This window comes from Fukomys damarensis, unplaced genomic scaffold (assembly GCF_012274545.1).
Source record: "Fukomys damarensis isolate Sample0158 unplaced genomic scaffold, DMR_v1.0_HiC HiC_scaffold_2, whole genome shotgun sequence".
Classification (NCBI taxonomy): Eukaryota; Metazoa; Chordata; class Mammalia; order Rodentia; family Bathyergidae; genus Fukomys; species Fukomys damarensis.
In genome coordinates, this window is record NW_022900914.1 from 9,966,533 (window position 1) to 9,981,213 (window position 14,681).

Here is a 14,681-nt window from a genome sequence, read left to right on the forward strand (position 1 = left end):
ATGAGGCTTCCAGGAGAAACTATTTCTGTGGTGCATTTACCACGAGCAAACCCGTTAGATGGGCAGAGTGTTCGTGTCAGAGGGGACGTGTCTACACAGGTGAGTAGTCGGTGCTTACTAGAGAAACGGAGTTAAGGGACACAGATACATGAGAGTTTTCAAGGTGGGCTTACAGTGGCCGTTCAGAGTCTGCCGTGGAAGCGTGCAGAGGGTCTGCCTGCCTGCTGAAGACGGAAGGACTGAGTGGACGGCCTGGAGCTCAGGGCAGTGTCCGGTGCGAGTCCGTGTCAGAGGCCGGAGCATCTGCACCGGAAGGCTGAAGGCGAAGAAACAGGCGAGCCTTCGGTCCTTGTGTCCCCCTGTACCACTCAGCTGCCAAGCCGCCCCAGGGTGGCTCTTCTGTCCTCCGTAAATGCCCTCAGCCACCGAACTGTGCTGACCCAGTTTAGCTGGGAGTTTCTTACTCAAGGTGACACGATCCCTGAACCGTCACAGCAGTGAACACCCAGTTTTACGGTGGGAAGATTGCTTTTAAGACTAGAGTGTGGCTGGAGAAAGAAGCCAAGCAGATGGTCTTTGTAGTTGGCGCCGTGGACAGCACATTTTCCCCGTCCTGCTGATGGGATTTGACATCTTGGCTTCACTGTGTGCTGTGCTGTTTCCTCTTTCCACACCGACCTAAAAGGACGGGCTGTGGATGAAATTCGGGTGTGCTGAGTCTCTCCAGGCGACGCTTGAAGCAGCTGGTGGAGTATGTTTTACCAATTCTGGCTAATTACCCACAGTAGTCACGCCTAAGGAACAGATCGATGGGGTTCAGCAGTATTCTCATTGTGGCTAAGTCCTGTTGGTAAACTGCATGTCGTGAAAGTTAACATTTAACTCTTTATGTGTGTGGTTCTTTGTCACTAGGTACAGTCTCTAAGTGGTGGCTTGGGCCTGGTGACTGAGTTCAGGGAGTGGAAGCAGGGCCAGCGGGAATACAGTTGGCTGCATCGTGGATCAAGACCGGCTAGGGCCAGCAGCTGGAGCCCTGGTTGTGGGTCTGCTAAAGCTTGGCAGGGATTAGTCTGTGTGATTTCTCTCTGTTTTGGTGCGTGACAGGGCAGTAACCTGTCTCAAGGGTGCCACAGGAAGCAAACGAAACGGTATCTGGGAACACTTTGAACATCAAAGTGCAGTGTCAGCCTAAGGCATTGTTTTCAGATCAGTTCCAACGTGGGAAAGGAGCAGAGGTTTTAAATTCTAAGGGAATTCTTTTTGTCTTGGGCATTTTAAAGAAATTCAGACAGCTGTGTGGGTAGACTACTCCTATTATCTAAAGATGAAAAGGGAATGTAATAAAATCTTTCAGTGAATTTTAAAATTTTGTTGTGTTTTGAAAATAATGACATTGAAAGCATTCTGGAAAATACCAAGATACGTAAAAAAGAAAAAGTCATATTGCATAACCATTTTTAAGGTTTGACTATATCTCCATTTAATCTTTTTTCTCTTTCCGTGAGTGTACATGTACTTATGAAACTGGAATATTTTTTAATCGCTCTTACATAATAATTGTAATAATATTTGGTTCTTAGTAGTCTACTACCCGTTATACTTTTACCCATTCTTATTTTAATGGTTTAAGTAATGCTACATGAACATTTTTTAGTGCATTAGTTATTTTTCTTAACTTGTATCTTTACAAGATATTTCTGGAGTAGCAATGAGTAAAATGACATGAGTATTTTATTAATAATGTGCGAAAAGGTTAAATGAGTCTTCATTTCCACAGGCATTCAATTCCACGACCTCAGTTCAGCTGCAACTTCCTGTTTATTGCCATTGGTGTTTCTTTAGATTATGTGCTGTGTGTTTATAAAGGGATTGTCCTATGTACCTTTAAATCTTTTTATAAAAGATACTAATATTTTGTCAGGTATGTTTTATAGATTACCTTTTCATGATGTTTTCCTTGCTATCTTTCTTATTTTTAACCCTGAAACAAGCACCATTCTTTCTGAAACTAGGCAGGTACTCCTTGCGGTTTGTTTTAGTTGTGGATCTTCTGCCCTCCCTCCCGTGTGTAAGATGTACGGCTGTGGGTGACACAGTTCTAGACGAGGCCCTAATGTGAGCCCCCCGTCCAAAAGACAGCCATTAGGGCCTTCATGCTGCCTCAGTTCTCCCTCTCTTTAGCTGCCTTACTGTCCTTGGAGTCGGATGTTATAATCTGGCCACTTGCAGGTTTTCAGGAGAGCTGGGCTGCTACCCCTTCAGGTGGGCTGTCCTCCTCTTCCTCCTCCACCTGCACTGTGCCCCTGGAGGTGGGGTCCCTGCGCAGCCCAAGCCCGGTTCCCTTGTGATGCGTTGGCGGTTGGTGGTGAGGGAGGCCAGAGCCTGTATTCCCAGCCAGGCTGGAGTGACAGGATCTCTGCCATCGCCTGCCTGGGCCTCAGGAACATTCCTTCTGGTCAGTGGCTTTCCTCTCTGGCCCGCTCCATGATGCTTCACCCTCTTCTGTTGATTCCCTCCGCTCGCCCTGTTGAATGTGTCCGCTGTTTCCTGATGGGACCCTGAGCCAGTCCAAATTTATTCCTGATCGGCTGCACTTTGGCTCAAGGGTCCTCCAGTCTGGTCACCCATGTCCTGGGCAGGATTATACCACCTGGGGACCTGGGGGAGAGGTCAGTCTTCATGCCTGAAGTAAGTTCATCATGAACTGAGCTGGAAGCTTAGGCATCTAAAAATAATTTCTCTTTTTAAAGCAGTTACGGCACTCACCTGTAACCCCGGCTTTCTGGGAAGCTGAGGCAATAGGATCAGGAGTGTTAGTCCAGACAGGGCAATTTGGCTACATAGTGAGACCGTTGTTTGAAAAACACCACCACCAACAATAAACAGGCTGGGAATGTAACTCAGTATGAAGACCCTGTGTTCAATCCTCACTACAGGGAAGAAGGGGAAAAGGAAAGTCACAGGTAAGCTTACTTTTTGCCCACCACCTCCATTCCCTTTCAGAATCACGACTTGGAATGGTTCTGTGCAGAGGTAATTAGAGTTTGGATTTCTCTAAATCTTTTTCTCTGGATTTGCATACATACAGATGTGCTCTTAGCAAGCAAGTAGTTTCTTTCCATCCACGTAGATGGTAGTATACTATATGTTGTATTATGCAATTTTTTGTTTTTTAGCCCAATAAACTTTGGAGGACTTTCCACATTACCAATACTGGTCTAATTGATTCTCTCAAACTGCATCAGGATCTGGGGAAGGGCTGTAAAACAGCTGCTCTGGCCTACTCCGGAGTTCCTGCCTGCTGGAGTGGGGCTGGAAGACGCACTTGCAAGTTCCCAGTGGTGTTGATGTGTGGTTTTCCACCCTTCGGGGAACCACTGCCACAGCTGTGGACTGAGGCGACTTTCCCCGATTGATGTGTGGGTCGTTTTCAAACCTGGTGCACTTATTCCGGCACTTTCCCAGGGTGGGTATGGAAGGGTGGGGTTCCAGGCACAGCCCTAGGGTACTGAGTGCCCTTAGATTTTGTCCACTCGCTTCTCAGTTTGGCTGCAGCAGATTTACAGATGAATGGGCACATACCTCTGCTCCGTCCGGTGAAAAATAAATCCTATGGGAAATTTGACAGGGATGGTGATCTTCCAACAGACTAATTTAGGAAAATTGACTGCACGAAGTACTTCAACATTAAGATTTCCTCTTGTTTGGTAGGAATGCAGTGCAGTGGTGTTAATTATTTTTAATTTGAGAAATTTTAGGCGTAGGTAATTACACTGGAAGAAATGTTCTAGTTACTCCTTCAGGAGTCTGTGGCTCTGTTCCGCTCAGTTCACACAAAGTAGATAAGGTTCTTACTCAGGGTGTTTGCTATGCTCTCACTCGGTGGATGGATGTGTGCAGTTTTTTCAGACTGTAGGGAGGGAACGGCCTGCAGCCTCTCTCCAGGGCTCTCTTCTCCCAGCTGGGCCTCCTGCACGTAGTGTAGGCTTCGCATTTTATGAGTGTGCTTGAGAGTGCGACTATGGGGCTTATAATTTAGGCATGAGGGTGGTAGCAAGACGCAGTTGGCCAACTAATTCTGACAGGAGATAGAGTGGAGTAAGTGTCCCCAGCTGTCGCAAGTGAAGGGCTGTGGAGCCACCGAGAGAGCGGGCGCGCTGTTCTCCATCCGGGCTCAGTCGGGACGGTTCAGGACCCGGGACGTTGTGAGAGACGGTAGTTACGAGGGGTATAGAAACTCGCGACACCTTAGTACTGAGATCTTCGGGTCAGGCAAGCGTGAGATTACCCAGTTTTGGTAAGTGGGGGCCTATGCCAACGTGATGGACATTTTATAGTGGATTTTGCAGCCCACGATTGTGTATTTCAGGGTTCCCCGTGGTGGTTCCTTGAATCCTCTCCAGGCCTATCCAGAATGTCCTGGTTACTTTCTCAGGTTAGAAGTACAACTATCAAACTGGGTGTGGCGGTGGTGCGAGTCTGTAATCTCAGCACTCTGGGTGGCCAAGGCAGGAGGACGGCAAAATGAAAAAGAGCCTGCGATAAAGCTTCTAGAGTCCAGCCCCAGTATAGCCCCCGGAACAGTCAAAACAAAAATAACCACTAGGGGTCAGCCTTGCTGCGTGCAAAATTCTTATCCAAGCCTAGCGCCTTTCGCGTTTGGCGGGATCTCTTCCTGTGTAAGCCACTGCTCCCCACTCATCCTGTCTCCCAGGATGGCGGGTGTGGGTGTTCTGTGCACCAGGCTTCTGGGGTTGGCCAGAGGAGCTCCGTAGTGCGTCTCCTTTCTTTCTGGTGTGCAGGTACGGAAGCGAGTGAATCCGGGTATGAGGGAGACTGGGTATGTACCTCCAGCTTCAGTGCGCCCTCCCCTCCTGCCCCCAGCAACAGCTGGTCTACCCACAGCCTTCCTGGACTTGCTCACGTTCCTGCTGGATTCTCCAGCTAGCAAAAAAGGCAGGTCCTGGTAACCACTGCCATCTACAGGAAGCCTGAATGACCTAATAGTTCTCCTTTTGTGACCGGGGATCGAACTCAGGTCCTTGTGTTTGCAAGGCAAGTGGTGGAACCACTGGGCGAAATCCCCAGCCCTTCCCTCTTAATTTCTAAATAATATAGAGATATTCTTTAATCACAACAGAAATCAGAGAGATCTTTGGAGAAAATCCCTACATATTTAGACATTCAAGATCACTGTTCTAAATAATCCATGGACCAAAGAAGAAATCAGAAGAGAAAACTTAGAGAATCCCTTGACCTGAATGACAGTGAAAACAAAACATCAAAATGTATGGGGTGAAGTTAAGGGGAAAATGTACCCCTCAAGGCCCCCCTGGAAACAATCCAAACCTCCACCAGGCGTGGAGACCCAAGCCTGTAATCCCAGCACTCGGGAGGCTGAGGCAGGAGAATCACTGTGAGTTTGAGACCAGCCTGGGCTACATAGTGAGTTCCAGGTCAGTCTCAACTTCATAGTGAGACCCTGTCTCAAAAACAACCAACCAAACAAATCTCCATAAGCAACAGGGGCATACAAATCACAGCACAGCCACACAACAGCGCACACACGGCAATCAATGAAATGCAGACAGCAACAGCAGCCACTCAGTAACACTGAACACCCTGTGGGGAGTTACAATCACAAGAGGGTGGCAGTCCGTCTGGTGGAATCACAAACAATCCTGCCACACTTGTGATCCTCCTGTGCCGAATTACAGACGTGGGCCGCTGTGCCCAGCTAGGAGTACACATTTTTCTGCAGGTATAAAGCTTTGCATTTGAGCACATGCACATTTAAGATTCCTATATCTTCATGTTGCTTTGACCCTTTTGCCATTGAGTAATGTTCCTATCTGGTAATATTTCTTGTTCCAATGTCTACTCTGATAGTAATTTAACTCCAGAACACTGACATGGTTTATCTTTTTTTCTGTCCTTTTAATCTGAATCTGTTTTTAATTTCATTGTTTTTTGGTAAGCAGCACCACCTAACTACATTTTGCTCTTTATCCAATGCAATTCTTTCTTCCTTTTTTTTTAAACTGGGGATCTAGCTCAGGACCTTGTACTTGAGAGGTAGGCATGGTGCCACTGAGCTCAATCTCTGGCCCCCTTTCTTTTAATTCGAACACTTAAGACTATTTACATTTACTGTAAAGGTCCATGCGATTTTGATTTAGTGTGCTGGTTTGCAATTTCTTTTCTGTTTGTCTCATTTGTTTTTTCCCTCCCTCCTCCTTTTGGAGCTTTTGGATTGAACATTTTTACAGTTCCATCATATCTCCTCTGTTGACTTGTTAGCTGTACTTCTTTGCTTTTTTTATTTTTATTTTTTGTGGTGTTGGGAACTCAGGGCCTTCCCTTTGAGTTACATCTTCAACTCTTTTTTAAAAAATTATTTTAAGACAAGGTCCTGCCTCAGCCTCCCAGAGTATGAGTATACAGGCATGGCCACCATGCTTGGTACCTTCTTTGTTTTATGTTTAGAGTGAGGGCTACAGGCTTTATGAAGTGCATCACGATGCCGTGACCCTTTTGAGTTCCCTAGTGAAGATCCTGAGTTGCCATGGGCTTTTCTTTTCTCTCTCTCTTCTTTTTTTCTTTTTTGAAACAGGGTCTATCTATGTAGTTCAGGCTGACCTTGAACTCAGTGTGTAGCCTGGGCCAGACTCAAACTCGAGGCAGTCCTCCTGCCTCAGCCCTCCATGTGTTGGGAGTACAAGCATGCACCATGCCTGGCAAGAATGCCTTTTGAAATTGAGACAGCATGAAAATATTTAGTTTATTAAAGTCAGCTGTTAATTCTAATCTCATCTCTCAAATAATGTAATGACAAATAATATCAACAAATAAGTAAAAGGTGATCAAGGAGCCAGAGGAGGAGGGGGAGGTCAGGGAAGGGGATTAGAAAAAAAACAAACCCTAGCTGTAATATGTACATGGGAATAATTCCCAAGATGATTGTAAACTTTGAATTGCAAATGTGCTAGTGAAATAAAATAAAAAAATCTTTAAAAATGTGTACAAATTTAAGTCCTTGTAGCCCTTGTTTCCAAGTGTCCTCCGCTGGCTGTGAGCTGACTTAGTGTGCTGATCTTCAGAGAGGAGCCGGGCACCACGGAACTCTGGAGTTAGGCTGGGGAAGATGCTGTCCATTGCAGGCTCAGTGGCCTTTTGGGAGCCACTCTGCCTTCTGTGTCCATTTCCTCATCCACAAAGTGAAGATCTGAGCGACACAGAAGTTGGTTCCAAAGATCCAATAAAATAGTTTGCAATTCGTCTGGGGACTGGTAGCCCATTGGCATTCAGCAAAAACCTCAGCAATGTCAAAAAATGAGCTGAAAACCATGGGGCTACTCGCTTCTGCCAATCCTAGGTTTACTTTCCCTTCATCTATTTTCCGGCCAGGCCTTCTCTTTTTAATCGTTGTTAGCTTTTTCCTTAACACAGCAAATTCTAGACTTGGCTTCTGTTGTAGTCCATTTTCTGTTGCTACTGACACAGTATCTCAGCCCGCATAAGTTACGAAGAAAGCGGGTTTAATGTTGAGATCCCTCGTTAATGCACTGATCACGTGACTAGATGAATCCATCCAGGAGAGCAGAGCCCCAGTCAGCTCTGAAAGGTCCCACAGCATCGCATCTCAGAATGGAGGTTAATGTTTAACACGAGCTTGGGGCTTGGGATAAACCGTTCTCAAGGCGTAGCAGCTGGCTGGACTACAGTTATGTAGATGAGTTCTGCTAGCGCTGCGTGGCCCTCTGAGTTCTGGTGAAGTCAGCACGAAGACAACAGGATGTTTGCTCGAGGGTCTGACCTGGAGAACGCGCTACCCACTGCTGTTGGGGAGACAGTGAGCATCCACCTGTGTTTTAGGGTGATGTGTGAGGGTACCCTGTGCACCAAGAGGTCCTAGCTGGATTCTAGCTGAGCTTCAAGAGCATTGCAGGGTTTGCCCTGCGGGCCATCTGGGGGTTGAGGTTTGCCATGGACACCTTTAGTTCTAGTTTTAGCCACATCTGCATAAGAGATCATGAGAGCCTGATACATCAGGAGCTTCAGACTGGCAGGATGTGGGGGATATGGTGGCTGCTACAGCAGGGTCAGAGATGGGGGACTCTGGTTACAGCTGGGCTCCTGTCCCAGGGGCAGAAGTTGCAAGTTGCTGTCTTTCTGTGCCCAGAGTGACGGCGGGGGAAATGATCCCAGAAGCAAGAGGCCCAAGGAGAAGTGGGTCAGTCATGCAAATGGTCCTGCGTGTTTATGCCCATGGTGTCTTGGTGTGCGACAGCAAAATCAGAGAACACAAAAGCAGTGCTGACCCATGCGGGCAGCTTGACTTCAGTGAAAGGGGGCTGATGCGCACGTGAGGGTCCTCGTGGGAACTGCTGTCATGGTACCCACTGAAGGAAACGAAGGGGACAACCTTGAATTCACCAAAACCCAGCAGTCTTACAGTTACAGCCGGTCCAACAAGGGATTTCTGAACCCTTGCTCTGATACCTGCAGAAGGCACCACAGCTGGCCTCCTGATGAGCATCGCCAGAGCTCCAGTGCAGGGACACAGACACTCACTTCGGCCAAAGGTGGCAACACATGGATTGCCATCACCATCGTGGAAGACAGTGGGGCTGGGAAGGAACCGGCCCTCACGCTGCAGGGGAGGGTGTGGAGGAAGACTGGGAGGAAACTTCATAGGACACTTTGACGTTCTGGAAAGGAATAGCTGATGCAGAGCTGGTGGAAGAGGCTGTTGCAATACCAAAATGCATCAGAGGAGCTACGCCAGGATGTTCAGCAGCGGCTCCTCCAGGACCCTCCACAATTTGCCACATACATTTGGCCCAATGGACACGGTTAAGAAGGTTCTGGGCAACAGAAGGGACCCAGTAGAGCAGGGAGAAGAGCAGTTTCCCTATGCTCTGGAAGACACCGTTGCTTATCAGACACCAAGCAATGAAGAAGTTACGAGGCAGAGCCTGACTCACTGGTGGTCACCAAGGTTGAACTGGACACTTGGAAGAGGAGCAGTGATAGGCAGTAAGGAAAAAGCAACCAAATTGGCCTTCAGAAGATTTTTGTCCTGGACCACGCACAGTAACCTTAAGCTTGGAACGCCGGTCGGAAGAGAGAAAGAAGCCAGCCCAGGATGACAGGCTGAAATCCCAGACAGTCCAAACCATGGTACTCAGGCCCGCGCGCACTCCTCCGAAGAGGCCTGGGCTCTGGCGGCCGGGCTCCACCACTGTCCCGAGCCTTCTCCTCCGGTTCAGCTGCAGCCTCTCCGCATCCCCATGCCCCCAGCGGGTCACTTCTTTTCCTCGAGCAGGTCTCCACGCCACACCGAGCCAGGACGCCAGCCCTGTGACTCTCCACCACTGCCTTCTAGCCTGTGTGGTTGAAACACAATAACAACAACAAGAAGACATATTTTGGACCCAGATGGCCTTGCATTGGAATCCTCTACACCGAAAGCAGCTCACCAGACACGGTAACCATCCACCCATTCACCTGGCTTGGCACTGCTAAGCTCTACCACCGTGCAGGCTGGCAGTACCCTGGGCAACATGGCAACCGTGAGGAGCCCAGTGAGCTGGTGGCCGTGGGGTCTGGCCTGACCGCAGCAATCCAGGCTGTGGAGAGCACCTCAGGGGATGGGGAGCCCATCACTGAAATTGAACCAGCCCCGGACTCTGAGAGTAAAGCGGTCACCTTGGAGACAGAGCTGAAGACTGAGGACAAGGGTGTGGCTGAGATGGGAGGACGTCAGCACCAAGTCCACAGAGTGGGGACTGTGGTCTTAGAGGACTAACTGGGATCTCAGAGTTGGCTTAGAGCTTTAATCATTTGTTTCTTTAAACCATTGTCCCACTCATTTCCACATGGGATCCTTTTTTATAAAAACAAAATCTCATCACTGAAAAACAAAACACAAATATTTGGACCCAAGCAGCCTCGCATGGGAATCCAGACTCTGTGGCTTCCTGGTTTGGAGTCTCTGACACCTGCCTTTCCTCCTAGGTGCTGGCCTCTCCTGCAGAATTATACAGAACAATGTACCAGCCAGAGCACACAGCAGGCACTTAGTGAATGCTCCCTTCCTTTGCCTACATTTGGGTCACCTTTTGTATAATTCTCCTAACAGACCCTAGGACATAGGCGGAGGATACATTTTCATTCCCATTTCAGAGGTGTAAGGATTTATTTGCATGAGGTCCGGGGAATGGAGCTGGGTTTGAATTCTGGAAGTCCGGTCCACGGATAAGACTGCTGCTAAAATGGCCCTGCTGGATTTTAATCCTGGCCGCGTTCACTGGTTGAGTCGCTAGTTGAGTGACCTTTCTGGGCCTCGGCTTCCTGGACTACAGAGCAGGAATTTGTAGGAGTAAGCACCCCAAGTGAGGATAAATGAGCTCATGCCCGGGGACAGGAAGTGCTATAACAACGGTGGCCGCTAGGAGGCACACTCTCAGGGCTGGTGTGGGGATATTTTCTTTGAGCATTCTAGGGAAGGTCTTCAGAGTTTCAAAGGTCCTGCGCGTTGGAGTGAGGACAGGGGAGTTTGGCACTGCCCGCCTAGGTCAGATGGCTTCTGCCTGCTCCTGAGAGTGCTGTGTCAGGAACCTTGGACGGCCTCCTCCCCAGAGCAGGCGCCTGCCTGTGACCACTGCACATCCACACCTGAGCTTGCGTCAGATCGTCCCGTCCCAGTGTGTGGCTCTGCCTGCCTGCGGCTCGAAGAGAGCATGCTCTTTATATTCAGCTGGCGACTGATGGGCTCCAAAAATTGATTTATATCCATGGTAACTGTCACCCAGGCGAACAGTAAGAAACAAGAGTCTCTTCTTTCCATTCACATCTAATGGAGCCAGGGCCCAGACACCATTAGGCCCAGCTCTCTCTCCGGCCAGCCCTGGCTGGTCTCCTTGAGGATGATGTGTGTGTCATCTCCCTGTCCCTCTCCCTCCCGGGAGCCCCGGCCGATGGCTTGAGCCTGCCTGAGACAGCAGGCTCGGGACTGCTGACCTGGAAAGCTGGCTCCTCAGGTAAGAGCTGGAAGATTCTGGAGTGTCTGTCAGACACTTTCCAGCAGGCCAGAGACGCCTGGAAAGGCCTGTGTGAAGTGAATTGGTCGTCTACAGATTCTAGGGAAGGGTTGGAGAGTTGGTTGTGGGATCCCCAGGCAACTTAGTTTCTTCGGTGAGAAAGCATAGTCTCTCTTTTTTGATTTGGGTTGATGTCTTCCGAGGTATTTTTTTTCTGACTGGTTTTCTTTCCTTTTTGCTTCTGATGCCTTATTTACAGGGAAGTAATGAGGATGTTCATGGATCAACTGAAGAGGGGGGGAGGGAAAAAGAGAGAGAGGGAGAAGGAGAGAGAGAGGGAGAGAGAGAAAGGACTTGACTAATGTGGATACCTTTTTCTAAATTTGTTATTTGGTTGTGCTCAAGTTCTGGGCCAGTTGCTTTGGAAATTTCAAATGGCTTAGAGCAAGAATTTTGCAGTGTGTTCCTTAAAACTCTGGTCTTAAGAAATGCTCTGTGAGCAGATAGGTCTCTACAGTCGTACAGATTTGGAAATTGCTTCACATCGTCCCTCTGTTGGCGTATTGCAATACTTAGCCAGTGTCAAACAAGGCGGAGTTAAGACACTAGTGCAGCATTATTTAAGTTCCTATTTCCCAAATTATCCTTACCACAGGACCTCTTCTCTTTTGCTTTCAGGTTTGTCCCACAGAACACAGTTGGGAGTGACCGGGCCGGAGAGTCTCACTGGTCCTCGGGCAGGCCTGGCTAACTAAGGTCAGGATCCCAGTCTGGGCTGGAGCCACAGAAATGGGTCTTCCATTTCCCCCGTTCCCAAATTCCTCAGCTGTAAGGGTGTTTGCTGGGTTTGAGGGTTGGGAGGTTGGGAGGTTGGGAGGAGACTGGATCTCCTAGGAGCATTCTAGAAGGGCGCCATCAGGCTTCTTGAACTCTCCCAAGATGGAGAAGTCACTGCTTCCTGTTAGCCCCTATAGTTCTGAAGTTGATCCTCACAGACCTTTACAGTCCTTGCCCTGGGAGCCACTTGGCCAAGCCCAGTGCCTTAGGCTCTGTGCTCTACGTGGCTGAACAGCAACCTCTAGTCTCTGTGTCTTCCCAGTGCTAACACCTGGCCTGGGGGCCCTCAGCACCCCATCTTCCTCCTCTAGATGGCTGTGGTTCTGGCCTCCTGTCCCCTGCATGTTGGTGAGGAGATCTGCCTGCCTGGCAGCCCAGTCTGGATGGCTCACATTGGTCCCTGCCTGCTCGCTTTCCTCCTCGGGTGGCTACTCTCATGTGTTGAGAAAGGTTCTTTAAGGGTTGTGCCATGTGTGTGATTTCTGTTCACGTGGGCCGAATCGGTGTTTCTGGCCAGGGAGCAGGATTTGTCAGGCTGTCTCAGTCACTGTATTTCCCTCAGCCTGTGGGTCTTTGAGTAGACCCAGGATCTCATTAGAAATCTGTTCACTTAATGTCACACGAGCCTCCCGCCCAGGCCTGCATGGTAGTAAGGGCCTGCTGGGCACAAGAGGGGACGCGCAGCAGTGTGGCTAGAGGCTGCTTGGTCTAGTGTCTGAAATGCCTCACCTGTGCTCCTTTGTCCCTCCATGGCCTCCAGTTGTAGGGGTCATGCCTGGGGTTTTCCCAGCCTTTGGGGCCTATTGTATTGACCACTGCTTTAATTGTCTTGTCCTTTCTCATTCTTTATATCCTCCCCCTCCCCTTTCTGCTTGAAGAACTTTCCGCATTCATTTGTTTGGGCTAGGTCTAATGGTGACAGTTCTGTTTCCTTCATCTAAGAATATTTTCATTTGATCTTCACTCTTGAAGAATATTTTTGCCAGACTTCATGTTTTCCAAAAGCTGGGCAGACGAGTCTGGCTGGGGAAGAGGCTTTCTACTAGGCAAGCATTTGTAGATGAGCTTCTTTATGCTGGACAAATCATAAGGCTGTTCCAGAGACCCTTTTAAGGCTGACAGCAACCAGGTAGAGTCAGTTATTGTCACACCCATTTTATAGACAAGGAAACAGAGGCTGAGAATGGGTAGGTACTGGCCAGAGGGCACAGTGTTGGGCCATCCCTGCCTGGCCGCTCAGCCTGTCCACCTTTCTGCCTCTAGAAGCAGTCTGGGAGCAGAACTGCATTGGGCCCAGAGGTTTCCTAATTGGGGTTAACTCTGGGTGTGGTGGCCCTTGCCTGTGATCCCAGCACTCGGGAGGCTGAGGCAGGGGGATCACTTCGAGTTCAAGGCCAGCCTGAGCTATTTAGCAAGACCTTGTCTCAAAAATACAAAAACCCCCATTGGGCTTCACTTGTCCACATCCCCTGCCCAAAGCCAGTCTGTACTGCCTTGCTGTGGTCACACCCTGTGCCCATTGCTCCCTGTGATGGCCACGGCCCCGCGTGCCAAGTCAGCCACTTGGGAGTGCCCAGAGGCCAGGGGAGCCACAGGGGAAAGGAGACCAAGGGGAAAAGCCTCCCGCTCGCTCTCTCCGCACACGGAGCCGGCGCCTTCCGAGAGCCGTTGCTATGCAGCTGTGTTTATTCAAGGCAGCCTGGCAGGAGCAGAGTGTGCCAGCCACCGCTGTGGCTGCCCAGCACCTGCCGGCCAGGAGGCTCTGTGGCTGGGCAGGGGCCAGGCAGGCCAGGTGGAGGGTCCTGTCCTTGCCTCCCGGCGGCAGCAGCGTTGTCTCCCGAGAGACTGGGGATCCTGGCTTCCTCCGGTGACAGGGGTTTGGCCTCTGGACAGCGAGGTGAGGAGCAAGGCGGGGACACAGCTGTTGTGGTGGGGGAGGCCCTTGGAGGGCGGGAGGGACAAAGACCTGACCTGGAGCAGGCACGAGGGGCTGCTGCACAAGGGAGAGGAAAGTGATCACATCGGGACGGGACGCTGTGTGACTGTGGGGAGCCACCGCCCCTCTCTGGGCTTCGAGCGCCAGCTCTGAGGAAAAGGTTGGGCGTGTTGCTCTCTGGGTGCTGCACAGCCCTGCGCTGTCCTCTTCCCGGTCACATTCTCTGTCGGTGGGCGATGCTCTCCACTGGGGCTCTGGGGGCTGGTGGATCCGGCTAAGGAGCAGGCTTGGGGCCTCTCTGGGTTTGGATCCTGACCCTGGCCCACGTGCTCTGACTGGCTGTGCCGGCTTGGGCTCTTTGCCTCTCTAATGTGGGGCTCAGTGAAGCCTGTCTGAGCGGCTGTGCGGGGGAGACAGGAGGGGAGTGACTGGGTGTTAGCCCGCGTGCTGTGACTGGCCCTTACTTTCCGGAGAGGGTTTTAGTCAGACACCTCCCTCCCCGGGCCCCTGAGAGGAGGACCAGGCCGTGCGCCGTCAGTGTGGCAGAGGGAGGCTGGCGGGCAGATGGGGGCCTGGCTCGGGTGGGGACACGAGGGACCCACGATTCGTTCCACCCTGAGCCCGGAAGCCCCACATGCTCCACCCAGGGACTCCCGGATGGGCTCCATCTCCACCCTGGCACCGGCTGCAGAGAGTTGTGGGGGCTGAGGGCCAGGGCGAGGTCAGCCTGTGCTTCTGCCTCCGGAGGCCACAGGCCGCCCACTGCCTCCGCCCTTGCAGGCAGAGAGCGAACTGCACAAGGAGCGCGGGCAGCTTAAGGAATCCTCACGCAGTGACCGTGTGGCCCCACAGGTCATGACGTG

The 14,681-nt window shown here is 50.5% G+C and overlaps 1 protein-coding gene and 1 pseudogene across 1 annotated transcript in view; both read left to right on the forward strand.

Annotated features, from left to right (window-relative positions):
- Window positions 1-9,811, forward strand: LOC117285598 (annotated as a pseudogene).
- A 1,002-nt stretch (window positions 9,812-10,813) lies between these two features.
- Window positions 10,814-14,681, forward strand: part of Togaram2 (TOG array regulator of axonemal microtubules 2) — a 55,133-nt gene continuing 51,265 nt past the window's right edge. The window contains exons 1-2 of the mRNA XM_010604693.3: window positions 10,814-11,045; window positions 11,724-11,801. The gene's annotated coding sequence lies outside the window, so the exon portion shown is untranslated. The remainder of the gene's footprint in view (window positions 11,046-11,723; window positions 11,802-14,681) is intronic.